Here is a 20043-nt window from a genome sequence, read left to right on the forward strand (position 1 = left end):
TACATCAGTTTTTTTTCTCTGTGTTATATCCTAATATCCTAGCTATAATAACTTTTGAAAAAAGAAAAGAAAAAAGAATTGAATAAATTATATATATACACACACAGAGTGCCTTGTGAAAGTATTCAAACCCCTTATTTTTTTCAAGTTTTGTTACATTGCAGCCTTATGTTAAACTGCTTTAAATTACTTTTTTCCCCACATCAATCTATACTCCATACACCATAATGGCAAAGCAAAAACAGATTTGTCACAACTTTGTAAATTTATATATATATATATATATATATATATATATATAAACTGATAGAAATACATTGCGTAAGTATTCAAACCCTTTAACCCAAGCACCTTTACGGTCTCAAATCTTTTTGGGTATGATGCGACAAGCTTTGCACATCATCATTTGGCAATTATCTGCAATTCTTCTCCTCGCCTCTTCACCTCTCAAGCTCTGTCAGGATGGGGACAGACACACATATTCAGATTTCTCCAGATATATTTGATTGGGTTCAAGCCAGGCTGTAGCTGGGCCACTCAAGGACATTCACAGAGTTGTCTATAAGCCACTCTTGCTGTGTGCTTAGGGGTCATTGTCCTGTTGGATGGTGAACCTTCTGCCCAGTCTGAGGTTCTGAATGCTCTGAACTGGGTTTTCATTAAAGGTGCCATAGAATGCATTGATACAATATTTTAAATTGTTCTCTGATATCTACATAGAAGGTATGTGGCTTAGGTAAGGGCAAAAATTCTCCAGAAACGGTTTTACATGGGTATTTACAACCCTAGGATTTCTCCCTAGAATTAAACGGTCTGTTATTTATGGAAGCCCGTTTCCGCCACTGAATAAAAAATAAAAAAAGGTTATTGCGACTTTTTATCTCACAATTCTGACTTTTTTCACAGAATTGCGAGATATAAACTCGCAATTCTGACTTTTTTTCTCAGAATTGTGAGATATAAACTCGCAGTTTTGAGGGGGGAAAAAAGACTGATATGTTGTCAGAATTGCGAGAAAAAAAAAAGCCAGAATTGCGAGATATAAACTCGTAATTCTGAGAAAAAAAAGTCAGAATTGTGAGTTTATATCTCACAGTTCTGACTTTACTTCTCACAATTGCGAGTTTATATCTCAGAATTATGACTTTTTAACTCGCAATTGCGAGTTTATATCACGCAATTCTGAGAAAAAAAGTCAGAATTGTGAGATAAAAAGTCACAATAACCTTTTTTATTCAGTGGCGGAAACGGGCTTCCATAGTTATTGGCTTATTTGGAAGGGTCATGAATAATAATGTTGAGCTCTGCTCTGATTGGCTGTTTCACAGTGTGACTCATTTCAGTAACTCACACAGCAGGAAGGAAACACAGGGAGGAAAATATATATTTCAATACTTTCTCTTGCAGTTATATCGTTGGGTGATTATACTGTATATAAAATGCGGGCATCAGGGAGCCGCTATTAATAGGCCCTTTTTGTGCCGACGTCACGATTACGTCATCGCTAGCTGGAGGCAAAACAAAGGGAAAACTGGAGGCGGCCAATTCAAACTAGCACAGATTCGGCTACATAAGGAGCTTAAAATATCATCTTGTTGTGATGCTGGGAGCCAGAATCGATGTAGTACAGGCTCCAATTGGAAATTGACATGCTGCCACTGCCAGACAAAAACTGAAACTGCTTTCGTATGCACAATAGCATTTTACTTTCACTTTTGCTTTCGAGATTCGCGATTGCACAAACTCTGTTTATACTATGGAGCGGCAGTACTTACCACACATTTTACAAGATCAGATGCTTGTCAGTGGTGCTCAAGATCTGTAAATCATTTTTTTTTATTTTTTTTTACCTCAGGGCTTGGTCTTTGCTCTAATAAGCATTTTCAACTGTTAGACCTTTTATTAAGACATGTGTGGCTTTCCAAATCATACCCATTCAATTGAATTTGCCAAAGGTTAGCTTCACTCAAAGTGTGGTAACATTTACAATCAAAATTCTGTCAGGACCACTATCGTCAAAAGATAGATACTTAGCATAAGGTTTTGGTTTGGCGGTATGGTTCTGTTCTGTGCAAAAACTCCCTGCCCATCCATACAGCCTGTCATGAATGAGCAGGGAGAGCAACAATAATAACCCCCCAAGGGTAAACAGAACAGAACAAGCAGATATCATTAAATGTACATAATGATATTTAAGTGTATTTAAGTATGATTCAGCAAGGAATATCAGAAAGACAAGTCCTGACTGCGAAAGGAGGAGTTGGGGATGGAGGAGGGTGATTTGCTCCTGAGCAAGCGGAAAAAGCTGCTGATTGATACGGAAGAGAGCTTATATAGGAATGCCGCGATAGGTGTTGTATTCCTATAGGTAGATACGATCAGCTGAGAATCAGCTGATGCAAGCTTGACTCACGTGACCTGCCAGAACTAACGCTAACACTTCATTGAATGAATGAGCTAAATTTCAACTGTCCCAGATAAGGGTATAAATACTTATGCAGTGGAATCAAGTTTTTTATCTTTAATAGTTTTGCAAAGATGTTAAAAACCTGTTATTTACTTTGTCATTATGGTGTATGGAGTGTAGATTGATGTGGGAAAAAAATAAATAAAAATTTAAAGCAGTTTAACATTAGGCTGCAACATAAAACGTGAAAAAAATTAAGGGGTCTGAATACTTTCGCAAGGCACTGTGTGTGTGTGTGTGTATATATATATATATATATATATATATATATATATATATAGCCTTGTATATATAAAAACTTAGATGGATACTTTGCAATGTCCGCGGGACCACAGGCAGTGTGTGAAAGATGAATATTGACAGCCAATCAATGTTCAATAATCCACTTGCCAGAGAGCAGGTGGACTATATCGGATCCCTGACTGTTGCCACTGTTAATGTGCACAATGAGAAAGTAATACCCCATGAGGGGCAAATGTCAGAGAAAGATGAGACAACTAATCAAAACCAAAAAGAAAACAATGCTGATTCTAGTGGTCTTGAAAGAGGGCTTTAACTCGCATCCAGAGGAGCACATGCGCAATAGATAGTCAAAGATCTAGACAGTTACACATCTGCACCCACAGGCTTTGCATATAGGTGCACTCCATGTGCTGTATTAGCTCTATTGACTTCTCTAATGGGAGGCAAAGGTCCCGTCCCAAAGGAACGTCCCTCTAATGGCAAAGTATTGAGTGTTGTGGAAGAGGAAGCTTCTTCTTCATAAGGCAGAAGCAGAGCTAAAGCCCTTTAGCACTGTGACAGGATTTAAGCTTAAAGCAGGATTAGACCGACACTTTATGACAAACAAGAAAGATCTTTAATGAGGAGATCCAGTCACCACACAGGGGGTTTACGATGCTCCACTTCACCTCTTTTACGGTTTTTCAAGACAGTTAATTCGAGACCATGTTTCTGATAGGAAGCACTCTAGATCATTTATTTATTTTGTTTTATTTAAAATTTCTTTAGATATATATATTTTAAAAATATTTTATGTTATTTTATTTTATTTTAAATTTAATTTAATTTGATTATCTTTTTTTTTATATGCAAACAATCTGGCAATCAAGTGTCATTCCAATAAAGTAAATGCTAATTATAACCATATTTCAGAAAATAATCATTCTGCGTGTTTTATTTTTATTTTATTTTATATCATTTTATATGCAGATAATTGGCAGTTCAATTGTACAGTTATTGTCATACCAGTGAAGTAAATTCTAATTAAAAACCTACTTCTTAAATTAACCATTCTGGTTCTATTTTACTTTGTTATTTTATTTTATTTGCAAATGTTTTGGCAATTCAGTTGTGCAGGTACTGTCATGCCAATAAAATATACTAAATTGCAAGAGAAAATATGAATAAAACAACAGAGTTAGATATATTTCATAATTTCATATTTTTCTTAATTTGCTACCAAGCTATTTTCCCTTTTCTTTAATTATTTTATTTGATCATTTCTTATTTAATTTAATAATAACTGACTAAATAAATAAATAAATAAAGATTTTCATGACAATAAAACACTAGATACAATTATATATTATATTACATTACATTACATTACATTATATTATATTATATTATATTATATTATATTATATTATATTATATTATATTATATTATATTATATTATATTATATTATATTATATTATATTATATTATATTATATTATATTATATTATATTATATTATATTATCCGTAGAGAACACTGTTTGTAGTTTATCCTTTCATGTACCTTTCTTTCTTTTTATCTTTTTTTCTGGCTGTGCTGGAGCTCAGTGCTCAGGTCACAGGCTCAGACAACAGGTGGACGACTACGATAACACAGCCATCCTAAGAGGCAGCAAATGAAAGAAACAAGAGGAGAGAACAACTGGGCAGAGGAGAGTAAAAATAGAGCAGAAGAAAGCGAGACACAGAGTCAGTCCGTCCATCCGTCTGTCTCCAGCTTGTATCTGTGTGTGTGTGTGTATCGCTGCGGTGCAGGATGGCGAGGATGATTCAGTGCGGGGCGGCGCCAGGCAGCAGATAAGCACAGAGCATTGTGTGAGGGGCCGAGGGGCCGCACACAGACACGGTTCAGCGATAAGACCGCTCATACGAGAGGAACCAGACACTGGGATAACATGGAAGATCCAAGACATGCACTTTGCTTTGGTTTTTAGTGAGCGTTGGGGTTGCTGGTTTCCAACACAATCATAGCTGGAAATGTTGGAAGCGGTAAAATGTACAGAAATTAATCCATTTGGATTTAGATTTTGCTCTGTGGAGCTTCAAAACATGTTAGTTTGCATTCTCAGACCATACAGTATGTGCATATGAACAATTTTTGTCATGACAAGCCACATAAAAGTTTAAATGAAGAGATAGATAGATAGATAGATAGATAGATAGATAGATAGATAGATAGATAGATAGATAGAAATTTTTAACAGTGTTGAAAAGTGTTATTTTATTATCATTGAAATACAGTTTTTATGAATATGTTGATATCAGTTTTATTTTTATGTTTTCATTTTAATTTTAGTTAATGTTTTAGTAATTTTGTTGTGTGTTTTTGTCATTTTTATGTTTTTTTTTATGTCAATTCTATGTATATATATATATATATATATATATATATATATATATATATATATTTTTTAAGTTATTTATTTTTTTTCATATTTTTATTCAAGTATTAGTTAGTTTAGTCCATCAAGATGAGAAATGTTGCCTTGACATCCAAACTGAAAAAAAAAGTATATATTTTTTTATATTACATTTTATTTCAGTTAATGCTTAAAAAAATGTAATGATGTTAAACTGGACAAATTAATCGCCTGCATTGGTGCTCTAATTTTGACAGCACTGATATATATATATATATATATATATATATCTACCTGGTCTCATGGCATTTACGTACCTGGGTGCACTATATAAAATGGCAAGACATGAAGACAAGATGAAAATTCAGCTTTGCATCACAGAAATGAATTATTAATTAATTTCAAAGTATATTAAAACAGAAATCCATTATTTTAATTTGTAATAATATTTCACAATATTATTATTTTTTGTTGTTGTTGTTGTATTTTTGATCAAATAAATGCAGTCTTGAAAAACTTTTAAAAAGTTTCTGATTCCAAACTTTTGAACGGCAGTGTGTATGTAGGCTATGTACTCTGACCCTACACGTCTGGGGAGTTTCACATATTATCAAGAAAGGCTAAAAAGTCCAAGTACTTTTGGGCCTCTTTATTCTCTGACACCAAATAGGACACATAAGTTAAGCTGCCAAACTCAGGCTAACTTAAAAAAATAACAGAATTAAAAAGGTGACTTTTAGAAGGATTTTGGGAAGTTTGAAAAGGTGAAAGAAGGTTAATTGAGTTACAAATCTCTTCTTGTTTCCACCTGGCCTTTACGGAGGACGGACTCAAGGTGAGCTCGGGTTCTTCTTGTGTGCTCAGCGCTTTGAGTGACTTTGTTTTGGTCAGTTTTTTCCATTTTTCCCCTGAGCTGGCAGGATTCTGATGAAGACCCCCATTCGGCATGCCAGCCGTTTAAAGAGTGTTTACTCGCCTCCATATGGCAGACGGAGCAACTTGCCCCACTCCTTAACATCAACAGTCAGTGATTAGCATATTTGGGCTACCTGAAGAGAAACGAGGGGAGAAGGACAGAGTGTGCGTGTGTGTGTGTGTGGTAATATTAATCATAGAGTGCATCTGTGCAACCAGCGGAGGCATGGCAGGATGCCATACTGCTGCCCTCGTTTTCTGCTCGGGCGGCTGCGTAATGACTCGCCCTTTACCTCCACACCCTGTGCAATGATCACAGATAATCACAGGCCATCAGATGTGACCAAAAAACAGGCTGAAAACCCTGAAATAATGACACAAACAGGGCCAGAAAAAAAGAAGGAGCAGGCAGGTTGTACTTTCACTGCTAGGTGACGTCAGGTTTCTTCTGAAGGGTAATTTGTCCTCTCTAAATTGGAGGACGCTATTGATTTTAATTGCAGGTGATGTTGTGTGACACATTGGTTTGCTGAGCATCAGCTTTGAAGGGCAGTATGACCTCTGAAACTTAAATCAAATATGTTAAATTCAGTTAAAATGTAGAATGCACAACATTTCAGCACAACTTTTGACAAACACCATGTTTAAAGTGTCTCACTGGCCCTCTACTGTCCACCGGCAGCGTTACAATAAAGTCCACATCAGTACCTTAGTATTGCATAGCTAGACTTTTGAGTAAAAACATAAAGCCTGGCTCATACTGCAACATAAACCATCTGACTGACATCTAAAGCGGCCAACCACAGTTTGCTTTGTTTTAACATGTTGGTTTGGGAATGGGTTTATCTCAAACCCAGTTACATGAATATGTTACAAAAATGGCATAACAATGCAACATGGTGCATTCAAGGTGTGCTACATGAGCAGAATAAAAATACAATAATAAAAAAAAAAAGTTATAATTCAAAATGTGATCATTTATTCAAAAACAGTGAGTATAGACTACTGTCCAAAAAATATATGAAGAAGTGAATTACTGTCTGTGAGAGGTGACAGCAGTGAGAATGCATCGTGTTCAGTGTTTCAAGCTGTCAGATGTCGTTAATTACCACGAAAATACAAGAGCCATGATTATTTTAATCATTTAAGAAAACATTCAACATTACAATGCCCAGAGGAAAATTTAATTGCTCAGATGTTGCTCTTTCAGAAAAATACAAATAGACACAAATGAATCTACTGTCGACATAAAGTATAAGCAATATAAAGCATTAATGTGGAGATCAATTGTTTTTCCAAGTATGTGAAAAAAGAAACTTTTCAATCTTTTCAAATATCTCAATCTTGGATATTTTTTTTTCCAGAGTGACCATTAATTAATGCTTCTCTCTCTATTTAAAGTGAGAAAAGTTTCTAGAAATGTACCAGTGATATCCTTCAGTGCTCTGCATGTTAAAAGGGCTTCATTAAGGGTGAATTAATTAATCAATCAGTGTGTGGCGTGTTAAACTGCATTCAGTCCAGTAGTTTATCATGCTTAACGACACACACATACACGTACACAGCAGTATTCTTTCATTAAGATGCTTGAAAATGAAAAGACATCAAATAAGACAATACACTGCTAATTACTCGCTCAGGCTACCTCATAATTATTGCTGATTGTCCTACAACTGCAATTAAGAGAACAACTTCAGCATGGCAACCAAATACTTGCCTTACTTATTTTACGTCTGTAAATTGGAAATTAATACATCAAGCATGATTATGATTATGAAGAAGGAAAAAAAAAGGAGAAAGAAAAAGAAAACAAAGAGGAGAAGACAAGAAGTGAATTTCTTTAAAAGAAAAAAAAAGAAAGAAAGTAGTACAGATGTTGCCATGCATTTTTTTTTTAGAACTTTTATTTAGCAATGGTGCATTAAAGTCATCAAATGTGGCAGTAAAGATATTAATAATGTAACAACATGTTTGTGTTTTAAATAAATGCTGTTCTTTTGAACTTTCTATTCATCAAATAATCCTAAAAATCATTGTTTCCACAAAAATATTTAGCAGCAAAACTATTTTTAACATTGCTGATAATTAGAAATGTTTCTTGAGCAGCAAATCGGCATATTAGAATGATTTCTGAAGGATCATGACACTGTCATGATCAATAACGCTGAAAATTAAATAAATTAAACTTTAAAATATATTCAAACAGAAAGTATTTTTCAAAAAATAATATTGCTGTTTTTACTGTATTTTTGACCAAATAAATGCAGCTTTAGTGAGAATTATACACTCTGCATATACAGGTGCATCTCAATAAATTAGAATGTCATGAAAAAGTTGTAACTTATTTCAAAAAGTGAAACTTTCATATATTTTAGATTCATTGCATGTAAAGTAAAACATTTAAAAAGTTTTTTTTTGTTTTAATTTTGATGATTAGAGCTTACAGCTCATGAAAGTCTAATACTAATACTAACACTTACCTATTCTATCTATTTATAAAAAAAACAAAAACAAAAAAAAAAAAAAAAACCTAGCTACGTGTACTGTGCTGGGCTAACTGAAAGTTGTCATGGCACTTGTATACTGCTGCACTCTCGATGGTCTCATTGCTTCTATTGTTCTCATATTGTACGTCGCTTTGGATAAAAGCGTCTGCTAAATGATTAAATGTAAATGTAAATGTAAGTCAAAAATCTGTATTTCAAAATATTAGAATATTTACATTTGAGTTTCAATAAATGACCATCCATACAGTATAAATTCTGGGTATCTCTTGTTCTTTGAAACCACAATAATGGGGAAGACTGCTGACTTGGCAATGATCCAGAAGACGAACACTGACACCCTCCACAAAGAGGGTAAGTCACAGAAGGTCATTACTGAAAGGTGTGGCTGTTTACAGAGTGCTGTATCAAAGCATATTAAATGCAAAGTTGACTGGAAGGAAGAATTTGGGTAGGAAAAGGTGCATGAGCAACAGGGATGACCGCAAGCTTGAGAATACAGTCAAGCAAAGCTGATTCAAACACTTGGGAGAGCTTCGCAAGGAGTGGACTGAAGCTGCAGTCAGTGCATCAAGAGTCACCACGCTCAGACGTCTTCAGGAAAAGGGCTACCAAGCCACTTCTGAACCAGAGACAACGTCAGAAGCATCTTACCTGGGCTGTGGAGAAAAAGAACTGGACTGTTGCTCAGTGGTCCAAAGTCCTCTTTTCAGATGAAAGTAAATTTTGCATTTCATTTGGAAATCAAGGTCCCAGAGTCTGGAGGAAGAGTGGAGAGGCACAGAATCCATGTTGCTTGAAGTCCAGTGTGAAGTTTCCACAGTCAGTGATGATTTGGGCTGCCATGTCATCTGCTGGTGTTGGTCCACTGTGTTTTCAGAAGTTCATAGTCAATGCAGCCATCTACCAGGAAATTTTGGAGCACTTCATGCTTCCTTCTGCTGACAAGCTTTATGGAGATGCTGATTTCATTTTCCAGCAGGACTTGGCACCTGCCCACACTGCCAAAGGTACCAAAAGCTGGTTCAATGACCATGGTGTTGGTGTGCTTGACTGGCCAGCAAACTCACCAGACCTGAACCCCATAGAGAATCTATGGGGTATTGTCAAGAGGAAGATGAGAGACACCAGACCCAACAATGCAGATGACCTGAAGGCCACTGTCAAAGAAACCTGGGCTTCCATACCACCTCAGCAGTGCCACAAACTGATCACCTCCATGCCACGCAGAATTGAGGCAGTAATTAAAGCAAAAGGAGCCCCTACCAAGCACTGAGTACATATACAGTAAATGAACGTATACTTTCCAGAAGGCCAACAATTTACTAAAAATGTTTTTTCTATTGGTCTTATGAAGTATTCTAATTTGTTGAGATAGTGAATTGGTGGGTTTTTGTTAAATGTGAGCCAAAATCATCACAATTAAAAGAACCAAAGACTTAAACTACTTCAGTCTGTGTGCATTGAATTTATTTAATACACGAGTTGAATTACTGAAATAAATGAACTTTTCCACGACATTCTAATTTATTGAGATGCACCTGTATGAATTGTTAGTTCTTCGCATAATAACATCTGAGAGACTTGCTGTCTTACCAATGTCAACTAATTGTGCAATTTGAACTAATAATTCATGAAAACATTTATTGTTTTTCTGAATCGTTTCTCCAAGGATGTCTCTAAATGTCCCTGGAGTAACTTCTGGGCACAAATTGGCAGTCAGTTTTCTGTTAAAAATGCTGGTATGCCATTTTCCTGAACTTAGAGATTGCCAATAAGTAACGGTAGCTCAAAGCTATCCTAGTTAAGCAATGCCATGAAGGGCTTGAATGTGTTTTAGTTCATCACTAGATCATCATCATTATAATGCCGTCTGTCTTTCTTTGTCTTCATGATTTGCTTTAATTTGCTCTCTCCCTCTTGCTTGGCAATAAAAGCCTGCAGTGTTTCCCAAAGGATTTGGGCCTCTTAATAAGATACAGCCAAGGCCACTGTTTCTCTGATGGTGTCATCTTCATAATTAGATTTCTCATTATTTGTGTGGCAAAAGAACTGAATCTACAGTCGCTATCAGATCAAAGGCACCATCCAAACGTCAAGATCATATTTAGATACTGTAATGCACTGAAGAGGAGTCTGTTCAATCAGTCAGCATCGTTTGATTATTTCTTTATGTTTTTATGAAGAGATCCAAATCCTTTATTCAGGGCTGCACTGAAATCTGTTGCTATCAGATAATGCGCTGGAGTGTAATAATGTACGCAATGCAATATATCTGGATTTGAATACATTTTGACCAATGTATTTCCCTTCCTATTGAGACTGCTAATTTAGTCATAAGAGGCCATGCATTAGTATTTTTTGTTGTCCAGGTTTTGCATGAAAGTTGGAAGCATGTTGCATTTTGTGGAGTTCCTACTTTTCCAGTTTAGCATAACTGCATTCAGTGTTCTGTACAGCAGATCTTCTTATAGTGACATTTTCCAGCTCGTTTCAGTAAGAGCACACTGAATCAAAATAATGGAAGTATGTGTTTTTTTCTTTCCCTCGTCTCCTGTTCCAGCATTACCATGGCGATGTGTAATAGGGCATCTGTGAATAAGAGGCCGTTAGGTCTCAATTATCTCTGCGTGACCTTGCTGCTGTGATAGGAGCAGACGTGTGCACTTACGCACATAAAGTGCATGGAATCCAAAAGGAAATAAAATCTTTTTAAAAGAGACCTAACCCTTAGTAGAGAAAATTAGTTGATTAGATTATTGTTAAACAATTTTCACCTTTCTTACACTCTCAGAAAAAAAGGTACAAAAGGTACACCTTTATACCTTGTTTACCCCTAAATGATGCATTTTAGTACTTTAAAAGGTACATATTTATACCTAAAGTGTGCATATTAGTACCTAAATAGTACATATTAGTACCAGCTTTTTGTATCTGTACAGCCTTGAGGGTTAAGCTGAGTTTGCATGGAAATAAACCTGTAAAGTCGCTCTTGCCAGTGTCATGTTCTATAAAATGTGAGAACGACTGAATAGTTTTGCAGTTTTAAGAACGAGCTAGCTCCTTTACATGCCCCTCATATCGCTGTCTCTGTATTTCTTTTACCTTACCTCAGATCTGTCTAATATAGTGATACTTTCCAGGCAGAAGTGATTTTAAATTAATATCACAATTGCTATTTCCAAAACCACTTTACAAGCTAAAATGAGAGTCTCTACCTCTGCTTTATAAATGATCAAACAGCATCCAGCTGTGCTGAAGATGGGATGGGCTGTGACAGAACACATGTAGATATATTTTGCTCTCATTTAATGTATATAGCAATTTTATGCACTATATCAAGATCTGATATACATATATTTGTATACATTGTTACTTAAAATAAATACGTGTTAACTAAAATAATGACATTTATTATTTTCCTTTAGTTTAACTTGATGCTCTAAAAACTCAAACTGAACTACATAAACTTATTTTAAAACTAATAAAAATGTCAAAAACACTCAATAAAATACTAAAATTAAAACATAAAACAACACAGACAATATAAAAAAAACAACAATGTTATATATATATATATATAGACAATATGACAACTCAAAACTGTGCTGTTTGATTTTAGATATGAGTTTTGCAATATTAAAATCTATAAAAAATATGCAACAACAGGACTGATATTCTTGCAGATTTATCCAGTTTGGAAACTAAACTAAACTGAAACTAAATATTTTCCATAAATATATGTGTTTGATCCATTGCTTTTCTTGCATTAACTTGGGTAACTGGGTTGGCCTTGACGATTACAGTCTATGTGAGAGTTTATGTACAAATCAAAAAAATCATTTTCTTCCCATAACACAGTGACTTCACTGCTTTTAAAAATGTCATGGGATATCAAATTGTATCCTATTCATGGAAATGCTTTTAATAGTATAAGAGTTTCCCATAAAAACTGGCCACATTAGATCTGTTGGACTAAAAGCATACAAGACAAACAAAAACAATATCACAGAGATTTAATAAATGCTCTGATTGACTATATGGATTGGATTCATGCATGTTCATTGGTTTCAAAAGGGATTTTCTCACTAAAAACCACAATCAGCAGATGGCAGTCTAACACTGACACACAAACACACAAAAGCTCTTCCTCGCTCCCCGTCTGTCTCTCTTTCCTCCTTTCTGTTTGCTTAGGGAGGTGGGACACTGGAGATTCATTAAATGTAACTACTACCAGGGCTTAGTGCACAGGGCTCAAATGAAGTGGCACTAATATGGGGATTACATCAACAAATCCACCTTAGCTTCTCTCCCATCATCTCCACACAGCCGAACATGTGGCGAGGAGAACGCCAACGGCCAACACCTTCTTCAGTCGCACTCGACACCTTCAATAAGAAACACAGTTTTCTTTTCGCAAGCCTTTTGACATTGAGTTACAGTCTTTGCATTGAAAAGGATACATGCTTTCACAAAACTATAAAGAATCTAAAGAAAATCTGCAGTCTGGGTCCTTGAGAAAGAGGCGACTCTTTGTACATCAACAAAAACATCGCTTTTTAAAGTATTACAAGAAACTGGTGGTGAGGTTTTTGAGTTTTATGTTAGAAAGGCTTCTGAACTGAATAGTGACTTGTGTGTTAACTCTCTAATGCCAGTGTGCTAATAGTTGAAACATGAAAGTGTGTCCGTTTGTTGCTTTAAAAGAGAATTTTTGGCATTATTATCAATAGAGGCATCCTAAAAAAGGAGCGATGTTTTCACATACAAAAGAAATCATTTTGGTTTATTTTCTTCGTCTCAGAAACACAAAAGGATTTTGAAAGAGAATTCCTGAGCGTAGCACGGCTTGCTGATAAACAAGTGATTTCTTGCGCGCGTTCAACACGAACAACAGCGCATCATCATCATTTCAAGTTTGCACACTGAGGTTATTTGCAGTGTACTACTTCAAAACAAAAACGCTCGTGCTTTCTCTCATTTTATTTTCTTTGTGTTATTTGAGAGTTGTTGTGAATGAAGAAGGGTGAGGGTTTGGCTTGGTCATGCCACTGATGGCAGCCATTCAAAAATTGTGTATTCTGATTAGTAATTACACTGACAAAGACTATTCTTGTGCTGTTTTCTAGAACAAACATTGTTAAATCAAGATACATTTACTTGAAATGTAACAAAAACCAACGGGGTCAGAAAAATAAACTTAATTCATAACAGAAACAATATTATTTTTCTGACCCTATTTTTAAAATTTTGATACATTTTTCAGAAAACAAGACTTGATTTCTCAAAAGAGTAGTTCATGAAAATGTGAACATTTGTTAAAAATGTTCTCATCCACTGGCCATCCAAGATGAGTTTGTTTCTTCATCAGAACAGATTTAGAGAAATTTGCACTGCATCACTAGCTCACCAATGGATCCTATGCAGTGAATGGGTGCCATGCAGTGAATGTGATAAAAACATCACAATAATCCACACCACTCCAGTCCATCAATTAATGTCTTGTGAAGCCAAAAGCTTTTGGCAATAAGCAATGGTTTGACATTAAAATGTCTTAATGATGGATCTGTTTCTAACAAACATGCAGCTTTTGGCTTCACAAGATGTTAATTGATGGACTGGAGTGGATTACTTGTGGATTATTGAGATGTTTTTTGTTTGGACTCTCATTCTGACGGCACCCATTCACTGCAGAGGATCCATTGGTGAGCAAGTGATGGAATGTGAAATTTCTCCAACAAAATAAACTCATCTACATCTTGGATGGCCTGAGGGTGAGTACATTTTCAGCAAGTTTTCATTGTTAGGTGAGGTATTCCTTTAAGGCACATTGCTTTTCAAGTAAATACATTGTGATTTAAGAACATTTAGATGTACTTGCATAATTCAAATGTTAGTGCTCAGGAGTAAAAATTATGGCATGCAGGTCGCATACATGCTGTTGCTAAGTAAATGCCATGGAGATGAATGGGAATACTAATGGCTAGCTCTTTCCAAGTAACATAGACCCTCTTGGTTCTGTGTGTCTATTGATTGTCTATCACAGGGAATTCCACAAATATAGGCATTTCAATTATTGATAGACGTGAAACACGTTCCCCGGAGGTGTGTGAACTTTTCCCAATATCCAATTAATCTTTTAGCTGATTTCAGCTTGAATATTTCACCCAATCCAGATAACAAGATGTTAAGGGGAGAAGAACAACAGAGGAACCCCCTCAGAGAGAGCGATAACATTGCTTCACATCGCAAACCTGCGTCCGGGCCAGAATAGAATGTCAGAAAATGAGCTAGAGATATATAATACTCAGTGCTCTATCGAGCACTTTTCCGTCCATTATGAAGAACAAATAGACATCTGACACATCCTCGAGGTTGAGCTTTCGGGGATGGAGGTATCTGACAATTCCAGTCTGACAGCCGTATTCCTTTCACACTTCATTAATTTCCATTAATTAACGACCGCACATTTTGTGCTATTCGCTCAGCCGGCGAGAAACGCGAATGACAAACACCCGTGTACACGGCCCATAATGCAGGGCCTAATGGAACACATAGATCTCAGCTCCGTCTCTTATGTCAATTATTTGAGAATATTTTTAGGAAATGAGGACTAATGTCTCAATCAGATTTGCTTAATACACCTTTTCCAAAGATCAAAGAAAACTATTAAATATTTCTTTTTCACAATGAATAATTTTGGTAAAATTTGGCCAGTTTGATGAGACTGCAGGGAGGCAACCAAGGAATGGCCCTCTAAGTAAAAACTTTAATTAAAAAGTTTGACGTGCTTGTCTGGAATTTTCCATCCAAATGACATGCTAGCTTCTCACCAGATTTCTGAATGAAATAGTAATCGCTGTCATAATTACTAGCTGTCATGTAGAACCCTTTACACAGCACTGGAAACCGACCCTGCGGCACAAGTAGCACCATTATCTGAAACCTTTTTCTGCTTTTATTTCAATGTCACTTCTGGATTTCAGTGTACAGTATGTACCTCATTCCTCAAGGGCAAGCTGTTTTTTAATTATTGAAATGTTTTATGGTTATACATTATGTTAGGAACAGTTTGATGCAATAAAGCAGTTCCAAAAATGTCTACAACAGAGAACGATTCTATTGCTTGAAAGTTGTTTCTGCTTAAATTCATTCTGATAAATAAAAATAGATACAAATGAGACAATTGTTGACACATAGCAAGAGATATAAAATCAATATGGATAGCAATACGTACCATTTAATTATTATGTTTGTTAAAAGTGTCTTATGCTTATCAAGGCTAAAAACAGAATTATTAAACAATTATTGATGCAAAATAATATATTAAATGCACAAATATATTTGTTTAAAACAAAAAAGAAAAACTGTAAAACATTTTTATGAATTAAAATAACTCTTTTCTATTGTATTACAACTGTAATTTATTCCTGTGATCAAAGTTGAATTTTCAACATTTTTACTCCAGTCTTCAGTGTCAAATCATCCTTCAAAATTTTTTAAAGATGATGATTTGCTTATTACTATATAAAAAAAATAAAAAAAATCTGACCCCAAAATGTTGAATGTTATAGTGTATAACCGAATTCTATAATATTGTAGTCAATAATATATATTCTATATGTATGTGATATTTACAGTGATGGGCCAGTGCAGATTCAGGGCTCAAAAACGCCCGAAAATGAAAAGACACTGTCTTGACTTGTCTTGGCTTGAGGCTGATGGATTTGACGGCCCTTTCAGACACTTCATGTGGAACGTGGGAGGTTAATAAGCAAATAAATTTCAAGTTCATCATGCAAATTTGGTCATCATGACCGCAGCACATTCTTCAAACAGACACCTCCCTGAGAGAGAGAGAGACGCAGACCGATAGTGACAAATGAGCTGCAGGCCTCCGCACGAGACGTCTTTCTGATCGCATCCAAAGGAACCCAAGAGCTCTAGAAAACCTGGAGAAGGCTCTCTGTTAGCATTCCCGAGGGCTAGCCCCATGCAAACCAGCCAAACGCTAATCTTTTGGCATATACACAACATAATGAATGAAAGTGAGTGTGCAAGTTGGTGTATTTCAGAAAAAGAGAGATGACCTTTGTGGTGAGGACAGAGAGTAAAAGGGTGTGTAAAAACCTGCTCATTCCTTAGTGTTTGGAGTGTGATGTTCTCCTCGACAGCTGCGACTTTTGAAGTAATTGCTCTGCAATTCTCTCCTGTTCTGCCTGTGTATCCTGTCCCAGCACACACTGTTCCAAAATCTAGTGAGCTTGTTGTCTACTTCCAAGGCAGCATCTAAACTCAGATGGAACCTCACAACTGACCGACATGAGTTTGACATTGGCTAATTTCTAAGATAATAATGTGATGCTCTAATAAGCATAAAAATATATTATTACTATTCAAAAGTGTGGGGTAGGATTATTTATTTATTTTTAATGTTTTTGAAAGATCCATCATAAATACTCTAACGTGACCATTTGGGGCTCAAGAATCGTTTATCATCAATGTTAAAATTAGCTGTGCTGTTTAGTATTTTTGTGTAAACTGCAAAATCATTATCATCATTATTATTACTACTACTAGAGGCAGTGTTATTATAGTTAACTAGACCTTAAGAAATTGTTACTTTAAATAAAAAAAATAAAATATACAACAACGTTATTAGTTTCAAAATTTCTCATTTCCATTTAGTTTAACTTGATGCACTAAAAAACTAAAACTGAAATAAAAAAAAATAATAAAGACTATATAAACTAATTTAAACAAACAAACAAACAAAAAACACAAAACAAAATTATTAAAACTTTAACTAAAATTTTAAAACTAAACTAAAATTTAAAAACAAAATCCATTTCAAAATAATAATTAAAACTATAATAATATCTCAATGATATTAAAATAACACTGATTCCAGAATTCTTCAATCAATAGAAAGTTCAAAATTTTTTATTTTTTTAAAAATATAATTTTTCTTGTAACATTAATGTCTCTACTGTCACTGTTTGATCAATTTAATTAGTCCTCACTGGATAAAATGATTAGTTTCCTCAAAAAAATAAAAATAAAATACTTAAACTGTAGTTAATGATATATCAAGATTTAACCATATATCAATTTGAAAATTATATATAAAAATTATGTTTGTCTTTTTTTGTCTACGTTTACATATTTTTTTACTGGAAAACAACATTATTTAAGTGTAAACAACATTTCTTTGCTTCACCAGCCGTCTTAAATAGATCTCTTCACAGAACCTGTGCAATGCATTCTGGGATTCCCTTCTCTGCAAGTAATGTGGTTGCTTCTCAATACTCAGACTGATGATGAAGCTGATGACATTTGAAGTGACACTTGATTTATCAAAAATATTCCAATACACAAATAAATTTTTCTTTGATCTGCATCCTGCCTTGCACATCCTAAGGGGGTGGAGCTGTGACGTGAGGAATGGAAGAGAAGAATGGAAAAGAGGATGCAAAAATAAGAAATGAGAAGCACCCTGCGTGTGAAGCTGCCTTTGAATCGGGCAAAAATAGTTAGGAACAAAGCCATCCAGTCTTCAAAGACAGCCAAATCGCTGAGGATTTAAGCTGTATTCAAAAGCTTGACCTTTCAAGGGTCATTCTGACCTTTCAATGTAAAAAACAAAAAAACTCAGCAAGGAATGGAGGAAATGAAGTCATTTTTCTCCACATGGTCCAGACTCTCTTTGTCACATTGCTCCTGCTCTAGCCCACTCAAAGTGCACCGTGATCTCATTTTTTCCTGCATATGGTGTCTTTTGAGAGACTGTCTAAATGCAAGAAAAAAAAAAACGATTTCGCCACTATTTGGTGGGAGATTAAATGTGTTGAATGAAATGAGCCCAAACAAAACGCAAATAGAGAATTGCATATTTCAAAGTGATTATCACCCGTGTTCAGCTGCGAAAGGGTAATTGCGATCTTGATTGCGCCCCACTGCTGCGTCCTCTTTTTCCGTTAACCTCCGACCCTGGCGATATTTCCCCCTCTGTCGCCGCTCTCTTCAAAAGATAATGTATTCGGATTTCCGACAAGGTGATAACAAAATTACCTGACATTTTCAGATTTATTGCTGTATTTTCTTATTATCTGCAGAGGAATATAGGCAAATGCTGCTCCATAAATCATTTTGAGAGAGAAATGCTCGGCCTACTGTTTTTTTTTTTTTTCATGTGTGTGTGTGTGTATATGTGTGTCTTTTTTCCCCGTAAGGCTGTTCTTTTCTCGATTGGGAAATAAATTGCAGCCTCATTTCAGACGGATGTAAATGAAGAGGTGTCGGTTCGGGCCACGAGGCGAGCATCCCTCTACAAGCACACGTCGATGGAGAAATTTTCAGCTGCAACGTTTTTAGGTTCAATACTGATTAACGCTCATTGGCTCTGACGGCTGCTGTTTGGACTCCCGGAGTTTGTAATATTTGTTCTTTCTTGTGAAGACGCACTTCAGCGGTTTCCCGCTAAGCTCTGTTTTCTCAGACAGACGCGAGCCCCTCCCTCCAGCATCCGCTATTCCCTCTCATATGGACTCCGCGGCACGCTGGGGTTCAAGCAAAGTGGAGCGAAGGCTTTTTCATGTGAAATTGAACGAGAGCGTCTTCAGAGGTTAAACTGACTGCATGTTATATTCAGCTCTTATGTAAAAATGCATAAATGGATGTTGACTGCCAGTTGCGGTGACCTTTGCGATGTCTACAGACTACCTTGGAGAGGACATGCCTGTAAATATTTATGGCTTGTTGATACCGGGGAAGGTCGTGACATGGAGCTGCGCCTCATCTTGTAGACAAATATGTACTTCCCCCCCACCCTGGAGCCCTAGAGCGGGATTTATATAAGACCGCATCCTGGTTTAGCTGCAAATGGGGTGAATACTTTGTGCATGCAGTGGTGGAGCTCAGATTGCCTCTATCCTCTAAAGGAGAGTGGACTGGAGTCTGCACTACACTTAGGAAAATAAAACTGCGGTATCGTGGCACAGTGATGTGTCAAACTGAACTTTGATATACAGTGGCCCCTAAAAGTATTTGGACACTTAAGCTACATTTAAAATGTTTGAATGTCATAGTACTAGAAAAGCAAATATCAATCCAAGTGTCATCTGCAAACAAATGATGCTAGACCTTTTCCTAGAACTAACTTCACTCCTCCAAGTCATGTTTTTCCAGTTATTTTTAACTTGAGATTTTTAATGAAAGAAATATGAAGTCATTTCCCCTCAGGTTGACAGGTATCCTAAGCACAACCATAAAGTGTCACAACTATTTTTGTCTCTTTATTTAACAGTATAAACACTTTACAATAAGGTTCATGAATGGCTGCATTAGTGTTTTTTATTAAACTATGTTTATGTTAACTTATAAATATACTGTTGCATAATTCATGTTATTTCATAATACATTAATGCTGCTTTTACAGCTTGAACTGAAGAAAATGTATTCGCACTCAATAAGAAATGAATACGTTTATTCAGCAAGGACATATTAAATTAAAACA

The sequence above is a fragment of the Onychostoma macrolepis genome, chromosome 06, assembly GCF_012432095.1.
Source record: "Onychostoma macrolepis isolate SWU-2019 chromosome 06, ASM1243209v1, whole genome shotgun sequence".
Lineage (NCBI taxonomy): Eukaryota > Metazoa > Chordata > Actinopteri > Cypriniformes > Cyprinidae > Onychostoma > Onychostoma macrolepis.